The following is a 14,287-nucleotide window of genomic DNA, read 5'->3' on the forward strand; positions in this document are numbered from 1 at the left end:
CACCCATATCTATTCTATTCTATTCTGTTCTATTTCCTCCTGAACAGAACACCCGTATCTATTATATTATGTTATATTTCCTCCTGAACAGAACACCCGTATCTATTCTATTCTATTTATCTATATCTATTCTATTCTATTCTGTTATATTTCCTCCTGAACAGAACACCTGTATCTATTATATTTTCTCCTGAACAGAACACCTGTATCTATTATATTATGTTATATTTCCTCCTGAACAGAACACCTGTATCTATTATATTTTCTCCTGAACAGAACACCCGTATCTATTATATTATGTTATATTTCCTCCTGAACAGAACACCCATATCTATTCTATTCTATTTCCTCCTGAACAGAACACCCATATCTATTCTATTCTATTCTGTTCTATTTCCTCCTGAACAGAACATCTGTATCTATTATATTTCCTCCTGAACAGAACACCTGTATCTATTATATTTCCTCCTTATCTATTATATTTCCTCCTGAACAGAACACCTGTATCTATTATATTTCCTCCTGAACAGAACACCTGTATCTATTATATTATGTTATATTTCCTCCTGAACAGAACACCCATATCTATTCTATTCTATTCTGTTCTATTTCCTCCTGAACAGAACACCCGTATCTATTATATTATGTTATATTTCCTCCTGAACAGAACACCCGTATCTATTCTATTCTATTTCCTCCTGAACAGAACACCCATATCTATTCTATTCTATTCTGTTCTATTTCCTCCTGAACAGAACACCTGTATCTATTATATTTTCTCCTGAACAGAACACCTGTATCTATTATATTATGTTATATTTCCTCCTGAACAGAACACCTGTATCTATTATATTTTCTCCTGAACAGAACATGTATCTATTATATTATGTTATATTTCCTCCTGAACAGAACACCCATATCTATTCTATTCTATTTCCTCCTGAACAGAACACCCATATCTATTCTATTCTATTCTGTTCTATTTCCTCCTGAACAGAACACCTGTATCTATTATATTTCCTCCTGAACAGAACACCTGTATCTATTAAATGTAAATGTATTATATATGTTCCTCCTGAACAGAACACCTGTATCTATTATATATTTATGTTATATTTCCTCCTGAACAGAACACCTGTATCTATTTCCTCCTGAACAGAACACCTGTATCTATTATATGATGTTATATTTCCCCTGAACAGAACACCTGTATCTATTATATTTCCTCCTGAACAGAACACCTGTATCTATTATATATGTATGTTATATTTCCTCCTGAACAGAACACCTGTATCTATTTATATTTCCTCCTGAACAGAACACCCATATCTATTCTATTCTATTCTGTTATATTTCCTCCTGAACAGAACACCGTATCTATTATATTATGTTATATTTCCTCCTGAACAGAACACCCATATCTGTATCTATTCTATTCTATTCTGTTCTATTTCCTCCTGAACAGAACACCTGTATCTATTATATTCTGTTCTATTTCCTCCTGAACAGAACACCTGTATCTATTATATTATGTTATATTTCCTCCTGAACAGAACACCTGTATCTGAACAGAACACCCGTATATTATATTATGTTATATTTCCTCCTGAACAGAACACCCATATCTATTCTATTCTATTTCCTCCTGAACAGAACACCCATATCTATTCTATTCTATTCTGTTCTATTTCCTCCTGAACAGAACATCTGTATCTATTATATTTCCTCCTGAACAGAACACCTGTATCTATTATATTTCCTCCTGTATCTATTATATTCCTCTGAACAGTTATATTTCCTCCTGAACAGAACACCTTTCCTCCTGAACAGAACATCTATTATATTATGTTATATTTCCTCTGAACAGAACACCCATATCTATTCTATTCTATTCTGTTCTATTTCCTCCTGAACAGAACACCTGTATCTATTATATTATGTTATATTTCCTCCTGAACAGAACACCCATATCTATTCTATTCTATTTCCTCCTGAACAGAATTCTATTCTATTCACTGAACAGAACACCTGTATCTATTATATCTATTCTATTATATTATGTTATATGAACAGAACACCTTTCCTCCTGAACAGAACACCCGTATCTATTATATTATGTTATATTTCCTCTGAACAGAACACCCATATCTATTCTATTCTATTTCCTCCTCATATCTATATTCTATTCTGTTCTATTTCCTCCTGAACAGAACACCTGTATCTGAACAGAACATTATATTATGTTATATTTCCTCCTGAAAAGAACACCCCTATTCTATTCTATTTCCTCCTGAACAGAACACCTGTATCTATTCTATTTCCTCCTGAACAGAACACCCATATCTATTCTATTCTATTTCCTCCTGAACAGAACACCCATATCTATTCTATTATGTTATATTTCCTCCTGAACAGAACACCTGTATCTATTATATTATATTTCCTCCTGAACAGAACACCTGTATCTATTATATTATGTTATATTTCCTCCTGAACAGAACACCCATATCTATTGTATTATATTGCCCCCTGAACAGAACACCTGTATCTATTCTATTCTATTATGTTCTATTTTCTCCTCAACAGAACACCTGTATCTATTATATTATGTTATATTTCCTCCTGAACAGAACACCCATATCTATTCTATTATATTTCCTCCTGAACAGAACACCTGTATCTATTATATTATGTTATATTTCCTCCTGAACAGAACACCTGTATCTATTAAATGTAAATGTATTATATTATGTTATATTTCCTCCTGAACAGAACATATGTATCTATTATATTCTGTTCTAATTCCTCCTGAACAGAACACCTGTATCTATTATATTATGTTATATTTCCTCCTGAACAGAACACCTGTATCTATTATATTATATTTCCTCCTGAACAGAACACCTGAATCTATTATATTATGTTATATTTCCCCCTGAACAGAACACTTGTATTTATTATATTTCCTCCTGAACAGAACACCTGTATCTATTATATGATGTTATATTTCCCCCTGAACAGAACATCTGTATCTATTATATTTCCTCCTGAACAGAACACCTGTATCTATTATATTATGTTATATTTCCTCCTGAACAGAACACCCATATCTATTCTATTCTATTTCCTCCTGAACAGAACACCCATATCTATTCTATTCTATTCTGTTCTATTTCCTCCTGAACAGAACACCCATATCTATTCTATTCTATTCTGTTCTATTTCCTCCTGAACAGAACACCTGTATCTATTATATTATGTTATATTTCCTCCTGAAAAGAACACCAATATCTATTCTATTCTATTCTGTTCTATTTCCTCCTGAACAGAACACCCATATCTATTATATTATGTTATATTTCCTCCTGAACAGAACACCCATATCTATTCTATTATATTTCCTCCTGAACAGAACACCTGTATCTATTATATTTCCTCCTGAACAGAACACCCGTATCTATTATATTATGTTATATTTCCTCCTGAACAGAACACCCATATCTATTCTATTATATTTCCTCCTGAACAGAACACCTGTATCTATTCTATTTCCTCCTGAACAGAACACCCATATCTATTCTATTATATTTCCTCCTGAACAGAACACCCATATCTATTCTATTATGTTATATTTCCTCCTGAACAGAACACCTGTATCTATTATATTATATTTCCTCCTGAACAGAACACCCATATCTATTGTATTATATTGCCCCCTGAACAGAACACCTGTATCTATTCTATTCTATTATGTTCTATTTTCTCCTGAACAGAACACCTGTATCTATTATATTATGTTATATTTCCTCCTGAACAGAACACCCATATCTATTCTATTATATTTCCTCCTGAACAGAACACCTGTATCTATTATATTATGTTATATTTCCTCCTGAACAGAACACCTGTATCTATTAAATGTAAATGTATTATATTATGTTATATTTCCTCCTGAACAGGACATCTGTATCTATTATATTCTGTTCTAATTCCTCCTGAACAGAACACCTGTATCTATTATATTATGTTATATTTCCTCCTGAACAGAACACCTGTATCTATTATATTATATTTCCTCCTGAACAGAACACCTGTATCTATTATATTATGTTATATTTCCCCTGAACAGAACACTTGTATTTATTATATTTCCTCCTGAACAGAACACCTGTATCTATTATATGATGTTATATTTCCCCCTGAACAGAACATCTGTATCTATTATATTTCCTCCTGAACAGAACACCTGTATCTATTATATTTCCTCCTGAACAGAACACCGTATCTATTATATTTCCTCCTGAACAGAACACCTGTATCTATTATATTTCCTCCTGAACAGAACACCTGTATCTATTATATTATGTTATATTTCCTCCTGAACAGAACACCCATATCTATTCTATTCTATTCTGTTCTATTTCCTCCTGAACAGAACACCCGTATCTATTATATTATGTTATATTTCCTCCTGAACAGAACACCCGTATCTATTCTATTCTATTTCCTCCTGAACAGAACACCCATATCTATTCTATTCTATTCTGTTCTATTTCCTCCTGAACAGAACACCTGTATCTATTATATTTTCTCCTGAACAGAACACCTGTATCTATTATATTATGTTATATTTCCTCCTGAAAAGAACACCAATATCTATTCTATTCTATTTCCTCCTGAACAGAACACCTGTATCTATTCTATTTCCTCCTGAACAGAACACCCATATCTATTCTATTCTATTTCCTCCTGAACAGAACACCCATATCTATTCTATTATGTTATATTTCCTCCTGAACAGAACACCTGTATCTATTATATTATATTTCCTCCTGAACAGAACACCTGTATCTATTATATTATGTTATATTTCCTCCTGAACAGAACACCCATATCTATTGTATTATATTGCCCCCTGAACAGAACACCTGTATCTATTCTATTCTATTATGTTCTATTTTCTCCTCAACAGAACACCTGTATCTATTATATTATGTTATATTTCCTCCTGAACAGAACACCCATATCTATTCTATTATATTTCCTCCTGAACAGAACACCTGTATCTATTATATTATGTTATATTTCCTCCTGAACAGAACACCTGTATCTATTAAATGTAAATGTATTATATTATGTTATATTTCCTCCTGAACAGAACATATGTATCTATTATATTCTGTTCTAATTCCTCCTGAACAGAACACCTGTATCTATTATATTATGTTATATTTCCTCCTGAACAGAACACCTGTATCTATTCTATTTCCTCCTGAACAGAACACCCATATCTATTCTATTATATTTCCTCCTGAACAGAACACCCATATCTATTCTATTATGTTATATTTCCTCCTGAACAGAACACCTGTATCTATTATATTATATTTCCTCCTGAACAGAACACCCATATCTATTGTATTATATTGCCCCCTGAACAGAACACCTGTATCTATTCTATTATGTTCTATTTTCTCCTGAACAGAACACCTGTATCTATTATATTATGTTATATTTCCTCCTGAACAGAACACCCATATCTATTCTATTATATTTCCTCCTGAACAGAACACCTGTATCTATTATATTATGTTATATTTCCTCCTGAACAGAACACCTGTATCTATTAAATGTAAATGTATTATATTATGTTATATTTCCTCCTGAACAGGACATCTGTATCTATTATATTCTGTTCTAATTCCTCCTGAACAGAACACCTGTATCTATTATATTATGTTATATTTCCTCCTGAACAGAACACCTGTATCTATTATATTATATTTCCTCCTGAACAGAACACCTGTATCTATTATATTATGTTATATTTCCCCTGAACAGAACACTTGTATTTATTATATTTCCTCCTGAACAGAACACCTGTATCTATTATATGATGTTATATTTCCCCCTGAACAGAACATCTGTATCTATTATATTTCCTCCTGAACAGAACACCCATATCTATTGTATTATATTGCCCCCTGAACAGAACACCTGTATCTATTCTATTCTATTATGTTCTATTTTCTCCTCAACAGAACACCTGTATCTATTATATTATGTTATATTTCCTCCTGAACAGAACACCCATATCTATTCTATTATATTTCCTCCTGAACAGAACACCTGTATCTATTAAATGTAAATGTATTATATTATGTTATATTTCCTCCTGAACAGAACATATGTATCTATTATATTCTGTTCTAATTCCTCCTGAACAGAACACCTGTATCTATTATATTATGTTATATTTCCTCCTGAACAGAACACCTGTATCTATTATATTATATTTCCTCCTGAACAGAACACCTGAATCTATTATATTATGTTATATTTCCCCTGAACAGAACACTTGTATTTATTATATTTCCTCCTGAACAGAACACCTGTATCTATTATATGATGTTATATTTCCCCTGAACAGAACATCTGTATCTATTATATTTCCTCCTGAACAGAACACCTGTATCTATTATATTATGTTATATTTCCTCCTGAACAGAACACCCATATCTATTCTATTCTATTTCCTCCTGAACAGAACACCCATATCTATTCTATTCTATTCTGTTCTATTTCCTCCTGAACAGAACACCCATATCTATTCTATTCTATTCTGTTCTATTTCCTCCTGAACAGAACACCTGTATCTATTATATTATGTTATATTTCCTCCTGAAAGAACACCAATATCTATTCTATTCTATTCTGTTCTATTTCCTCCTGAACAGAACACCCGTATCTATTATATTATATTTCCTCCTGAACAGAACACCTGTATCTATTATATTTCCTCCTGAACAGAACACCTGTATCTATTATATTATGTTATATTTCCTCCTGAACAGAACACCCATATCTATTCTATTATATTTCCTCCTGAACAGAACACCTGTATCTATTCTATTTCCTCCTGAACAGAACACCCATATCTATTCTATTATATTTCCTCCTGAACAGAACACCCATATCTATTCTATTATGTTATATTTCCTCCTGAACAGAACACCTGTATCTATTATATTATATTTCCTCCTGAACAGAACACCCATATCTATTGTATTATATTGCCCCCTGAACAGAACACCTGTATCTATTCTATTCTATTATGTTCTATTTTCTCCTGAACAGAACACCTGTATCTATTATATTATGTTATATTTCCTCCTGAACAGAACACCCATATCTATTCTATTATATTTCCTCCTGAACAGAACACCTGTATCTATTATATTATGTTATATTTCCTCCTGAACAGAACACCTGTATCTATTAAATGTAAATGTATTATATTATGTTATATTTCCTCCTGAACAGGACATCTGTATCTATTATATTCTGTTCTAATTCCTCCTGAACAGAACACCTGTATCTATTATATTATGTTATATTTCCTCCTGAACAGAACACCTGTATCTATTATATTATATTTCCTCCTGAACAGAACACCTGTATCTATTATATTATGTTATATTTCCCCCTGAACAGAACACTTGTATTTATTATATTTCCTCCTGAACAGAACACCTGTATCTATTATATGATGTTATATTTCCCCTGAACAGAACATCTGTATCTATTATATTTCCTCCTGAACAGAACACCTGTATCTATTATATTTCCTCCTGAACAGAACACCCGTATCTATTATATTTCCTCCTGAACAGAACACCTGTATCTATTATATTTCCTCCTGAACAGAACACCTGTATCTATTATATTATGTTATATTTCCTCCTGAACAGAACACCCATATCTATTCTATTCTATTCTGTTCTATTTCCTCCTGAACAGAACACCCTGTATCTATTATATTATGTTATATTTCCTCCTGAACAGAACACCCATATCTATTCTATTCTATTCTGTTCTATTTCCTCCTGAACAGAACACCTGTATCTATTATATTTTCTCCTGAACAGAACACCTGTATCTATTATATTATGTTATATTTCCTCCTGAAAAGAACACCAATATCTATTCTATTCTATTTCCTCCTGAACAGAACACCTGTATCTATTCTATTTCCTCCTGAACAGAACACCCATATCTATTCTATTCTATTTCCTCCTGAACAGAACACCCATATCTATTCTATTATGTTATATTTCCTCCTGAACAGAACACCTGTATCTATTATATTATATTTCCTCCTGAACAGAACACCTGTATCTATTATATTATGTTATATTTCCTCCTGAACAGAACACCCATATCTATTGTATTATATTGCCCCCTGAACAGAACACCTGTATCTATTCTATTCTATTATGTTCTATTTTCTCCTCAACAGAACACCTGTATCTATTATATTATGTTATATTTCCTCCTGAACAGAACACCCATATCTATTCTATTATATTTCCTCCTGAACAGAACACCTGTATCTATTATATTATGTTATATTTCCTCCTGAACAGAACACCTGTATCTATTAAATGTAAATGTATTATATTATGTTATATTTCCTCCTGAACAGAACATATGTATCTATTATATTCTGTTCTAATTCCTCCTGAACAGAACACCTGTATCTATTATATTATGTTATATTTCCTCCTGAACAGAACACCTGTATCTATTATATTATATTTCCTCCTGAACAGAACACCTGTATCTATTATATTATGTTATATTTCCCCTGAACAGAACACTTGTATTTATTATATTTCCTCCTGAACAGAACACCTGTATCTATTATATGATGTTATATTTCCCCTGAACAGAACATCTGTATCTATTATATTTCCTCCTGAACAGAACACCTGTATCTATTATATTATGTTATATTTCCTCCTGAACAGAACACCCATATCTATTCTATTCTATTTCCTCCTGAACAGAACACCCATATCTATTATATTCTATTCTGTTCTATTTCCTCCTGAACAGAACACCCATATCTATTCTATTCTATTCTGTTCTATTTCCTCCTGAACAGAACACCTGTATCTATTATATTATGTTATATTTCTCCTGAAAAGAACACCAATATCTATTCTATTCTATTCTGTTCTATTTCCTCCTGAACAGAACACCCGTATCTATTATATTATGTTATATTTCCTCCTGAACAGAACACCCATATCTATTCTATTATATTTCCTCCTGAACAGAACACCTGTATCTATTATATTTCCTCCTGAACAGAACACCCGTATCTATTATATTATGTTATATTTCCTCCTGAACAGAACACCCATATCTATTCTATTATATTTCCTCCTGAACAGAACACCTGTATCTATTCTATTTCCTCCTGAACAGAACACCCATATCTATTCTATTCTATTTCCTCCTGAACAGAACACCCATATCTATTCTATTATGTTATATTTCCTCCTGAACAGAACACCTGTATCTATTATATTATATTTCCTCCTGAACAGAACACCCATATCTATTGTATTATATTGCCCCTGAACAGAACACCTGTATCTATTCTATTCTATTATGTTCTATTTTCTCCTGAACAGAACACCTGTATCTATTATATTATGTTATATTTCCTCCTGAACAGAACACCCATATCTATTCTATTATATTTCCTCCTGAACAGAACACCTGTATCTATTATATTATGTTATATTTCCTCCTGAACAGAACACCTGTATCTATTAAATGTAAATGTATTATATTATGTTATATTTCCTCCTGAACAGGACATCTGTATCTATTATATTCTGTTCTAATTCCTCCTGAACAGAACACCTGTATCTATTATATTATGTTATATTTCCTCCTGAACAGAACACCTGTATCTATTATATTATATTTCCTCCTGAACAGAACACCTGTATCTATTATATTATGTTATATTTCCCCCTGAACAGAACACTTGTATTTATTATATTTCCTCCTGAACAGAACACCTGTATCTATTATATGATGTTATATTTCCCCCTGAACAGAACATCTGTATCTATTATATTTCCTCCTGAACAGAACACCTGTATCTATTATATTTCCTCCTGAACAGAACACCCGTATCTATTATATTTCCTCCTGAACAGAACACCTGTATCTATTATATTTCCTCCTGAACAGAACACCTGTATCTATTATATTATGTTATATTTCCTCCTGAACAGAACACCCATATCTATTCTATTCTATTCTGTTCTATTTCCTCCTGAACAGAACACCCGTATCTATTATATTATGTTATATTTCCTCCTGAACAGAACACCCGTATCTATTCTATTCTATTTCCTCCTGAACAGAACACCCATATCTATTCTATTCTATTCTGTTCTATTTCCTCCTGAACAGAACACCTGTATCTATTATATTTTCTCCTGAACAGAACACCTGTATCTATTATATTATGTTATATTTCCTCCTGAAAAGAACACCAATATCTATTCTATTCTATTTCCTCCTGAACAGAACACCTGTATCTATTCTATTTCCTCCTGAACAGAACACCCATATCTATTCTATTCTATTTCCTCCTGAACAGAACACCCATATTCTATTCTATTATGTTATATTTCCTCCTGAACAGAACACCTGTATCTATTATATTATATTTCCTCCTGAACAGAACACCTGTATCTATTATATTATGTTATATTTCCTCCTGAACAGAACACCCATATCTATTGTATTATATTGCCCCTGAACAGAACACCTGTATCTATTCTATTCTATTATGTTCTATTTTCTCCTCAACAGAACACCTGTATCTATTATATTATGTTATATTTCCTCCTGAACAGAACACCCATATCTATTCTATTATATTTCCTCCTGAACAGAACACCTGTATCTATTATATTATGTTATATTTCCTCCTGAACAGAACACCTGTATCTATTAAATGTAAATGTATTATATTATGTTATATTTCCTCCTGAACAGAACATATGTATCTATTATATTCTGTTCTAATTCCTCCTGAACAGAACACCTGTATCTATTATATTATGTTATATTTCCTCCTGAACAGAACACCTGTATCTATTCTATTTCCTCCTGAACAGAACACCCATATCTATTCTATTATATTTCCTCCTGAACAGAACACCCATATCTATTCTATTATGTTATATTTCCTCCTGAACAGAACACCTGTATCTATTATATTATATTTCCTCCTGAACAGAACACCCATATCTATTGTATTATATTGCCCCCTGAACAGAACACCTGTATCTATTCTATTATGTTCTATTTTCTCCTGAACAGAACACCTGTATCTATTATATTATGTTATATTTCCTCCTGAACAGAACACCCATATCTATTCTATTATATTTCCTCCTGAACAGAACACCTGTATCTATTATATTATGTTATATTTCCTCCTGAACAGAACACCTGTATCTATTAAATGTAAATGTATTATATTATGTTATATTTCCTCCTGAACAGGACATCTGTATCTATTATATTCTGTTCTAATTCCTCCTGAACAGAACACCTGTATCTATTATATTATGTTATATTTCCTCCTGAACAGAACACCTGTATCTATTATATTATATTTCCTCCTGAACAGAACACCTGTATCTATTATATTATGTTATATTTCCCCCTGAACAGAACACTTGTATTTATTATATTTCCTCCTGAACAGAACACCTGTATCTATTATATGATGTTATATTTCCCCCTGAACAGAACATCTGTATCTATTATATTTCCTCCTGAACAGAACACCCATATCTATTGTATTATATTGCCCCCTGAACAGAACACCTGTATCTATTCTATTCTATTATGTTCTATTTTCTCCTCAACAGAACACCTGTATCTATTATATTATGTTATATTTCCTCCTGAACAGAACACCCATATCTATTCTATTATATTTCCTCCTGAACAGAACACCTGTATCTATTAAATGTAAATGTATTATATTATGTTATATTTCCTCCTGAACAGAACATATGTATCTATTATATTCTGTTCTAATTCCTCCTGAACAGAACACCTGTATCTATTATATTATGTTATATTTCCTCCTGAACAGAACACCTGTATCTATTATATTATATTTCCTCCTGAACAGAACACCTGAATCTATTATATTATGTTATATTTCCCCCTGAACAGAACACTTGTATTTATTATATTTCCTCCTGAACAGAACACCTGTATCTATTATATGATGTTATATTTCCCCCTGAACAGAACATCTGTATCTATTATATTTCCTCCTGAACAGAACACCTGTATCTATTATATTATGTTATATTTCCTCCTGAACAGAACACCCATATCTATTCTATTCTATTTCCTCCTGAACAGAACACCCATATCTATTCTATTCTATTCTGTTCTATTTCCTCCTGAACAGAACACCCATATCTATTCTATTCTATTCTGTTCTATTTCCTCCTGAACAGAACACCTGTATCTATTATATTATGTTATATTTCCTCCTGAAAAGAACACCAATATCTATTCTATTCTATTCTGTTCTATTTCCTCCTGAACAGAACACCCGTATCTATTATATTATATTTCCTCCTGAACAGAACACCTGTATCTATTATATTTCCTCCTGAACAGAACACCCGTATCTATTATATTATGTTATATTTCCTCCTGAACAGAACACCCATATCTATTCTATTATATTTCCTCCTGAACAGAACACCTGTATCTATTCTATTTCCTCCTGAACAGAACACCCATATCTATTCTATTATATTTCCTCCTGAACAGAACACCCATATCTATTCTATTATGTTATATTTCCTCCTGAACAGAACACCTGTATCTATTATATTATATTTCCTCCTGAACAGAACACCCATATCTATTGTATTATATTGCCCCCTGAACAGAACACCTGTATCTATTCTATTCTATTATGTTCTATTTTCTCCTGAACAGAACACCTGTATCTATTATATTATGTTATATTTCCTCCTGAACAGAACACCCATATCTATTCTATTATATTTCCTCCTGAACAGAACACCTGTATCTATTATATTATGTTATATTTCCTCCTGAACAGAACACCTGTATCTATTAAATGTAAATGTATTATATTATGTTATATTTCCTCCTGAACAGGACATCTGTATCTATTATATTCTGTTCTAATTCCTCCTGAACAGAACACCTGTATCTATTATATTATGTTATATTTCCTCCTGAACAGAACACCTGTATCTATTATATTATATTTCCTCCTGAACAGAACACCTGTATCTATTATATTATGTTATATTTCCCCCTGAACAGAACACTTGTATTTATTATATTTCCTCCTGAACAGAACACCTGTATCTATTATATGATGTTATATTTCCCCCTGAACAGAACATCTGTATCTATTATATTTCCTCCTGAACAGAACACCTGTATCTATTATATTTCCTCCTGAACAGAACACCCGTATCTATTATATTTCCTCCTGAACAGAACACCTGTATCTATTATATTTCCTCCTGAACAGAACACCTGTATCTATTATATTATGTTATATTTCCTCCTGAACAGAACACCCATATCTATTCTATTCTATTCTGTTCTATTTCCTCCTGAACAGAACACCCGTATCTATTATATTATGTTATATTTCCTCCTGAACAGAACACCCATATCTATTCTATTCTATTCTGTTCTATTTCCTCCTGAACAGAACACCTGTATCTATTATATTTTCTCCTGAACAGAACACCTGTATCTATTATATTATGTTATATTTCCTCCTGAAAAGAACACCAATATCTATTCTATTCTATTTCCTCCTGAACAGAACACCTGTATCTATTCTATTTCCTCCTGAACAGAACACCCATATCTATTCTATTCTATTTCCTCCTGAACAGAACACCCATATCTATTCTATTATGTTATATTTCCTCCTGAACAGAACACCTGTATCTATTATATTATATTTCCTCCTGAACAGAACACCTGTATCTATTATATTATGTTATATTTCCTCCTGAACAGAACACCCATATCTATTGTATTATATTGCCCCTGAACAGAACACCTGTATCTATTCTATTCTATTATGTTCTATTTTCTCCTCAACAGAACACCTGTATCTATTATATTATGTTATATTTCCTCCTGAACAGAACACCCATATCTATTCTATTATATTTCCTCCTGAACAGAACACCTGTATCTATTATATTATGTTATATTTCCTCCTGAACAGAACACCTGTATCTATTAAATGTAAATGTATTATATTATGTTATATTTCCTCCTGAACAGAACATATGTATCTATTATATTCTGTTCTAATTCCTCCTGAACAGAACACCTGTATCTATTATATTATGTTATATTTCCTCCTGAACAG

General features: G+C 32.0%; 1 protein-coding gene across 1 annotated transcript in view; it reads left to right on the top strand.

Annotated features, from left to right (window-relative positions):
* Positions 1–14,287, top strand: part of LOC115125359 (small G protein signaling modulator 2-like) — a 282,167-nt gene that overhangs the window by 48,183 nt on the left and 219,697 nt on the right. The gene's annotated exons all lie outside the window — the stretch shown is intronic.

Source organism: Oncorhynchus nerka, linkage group LG11, assembly GCF_034236695.1.
Source record: "Oncorhynchus nerka isolate Pitt River linkage group LG11, Oner_Uvic_2.0, whole genome shotgun sequence".
In the NCBI taxonomy this organism is placed as follows: Eukaryota; Metazoa; Chordata; class Actinopteri; order Salmoniformes; family Salmonidae; genus Oncorhynchus; species Oncorhynchus nerka.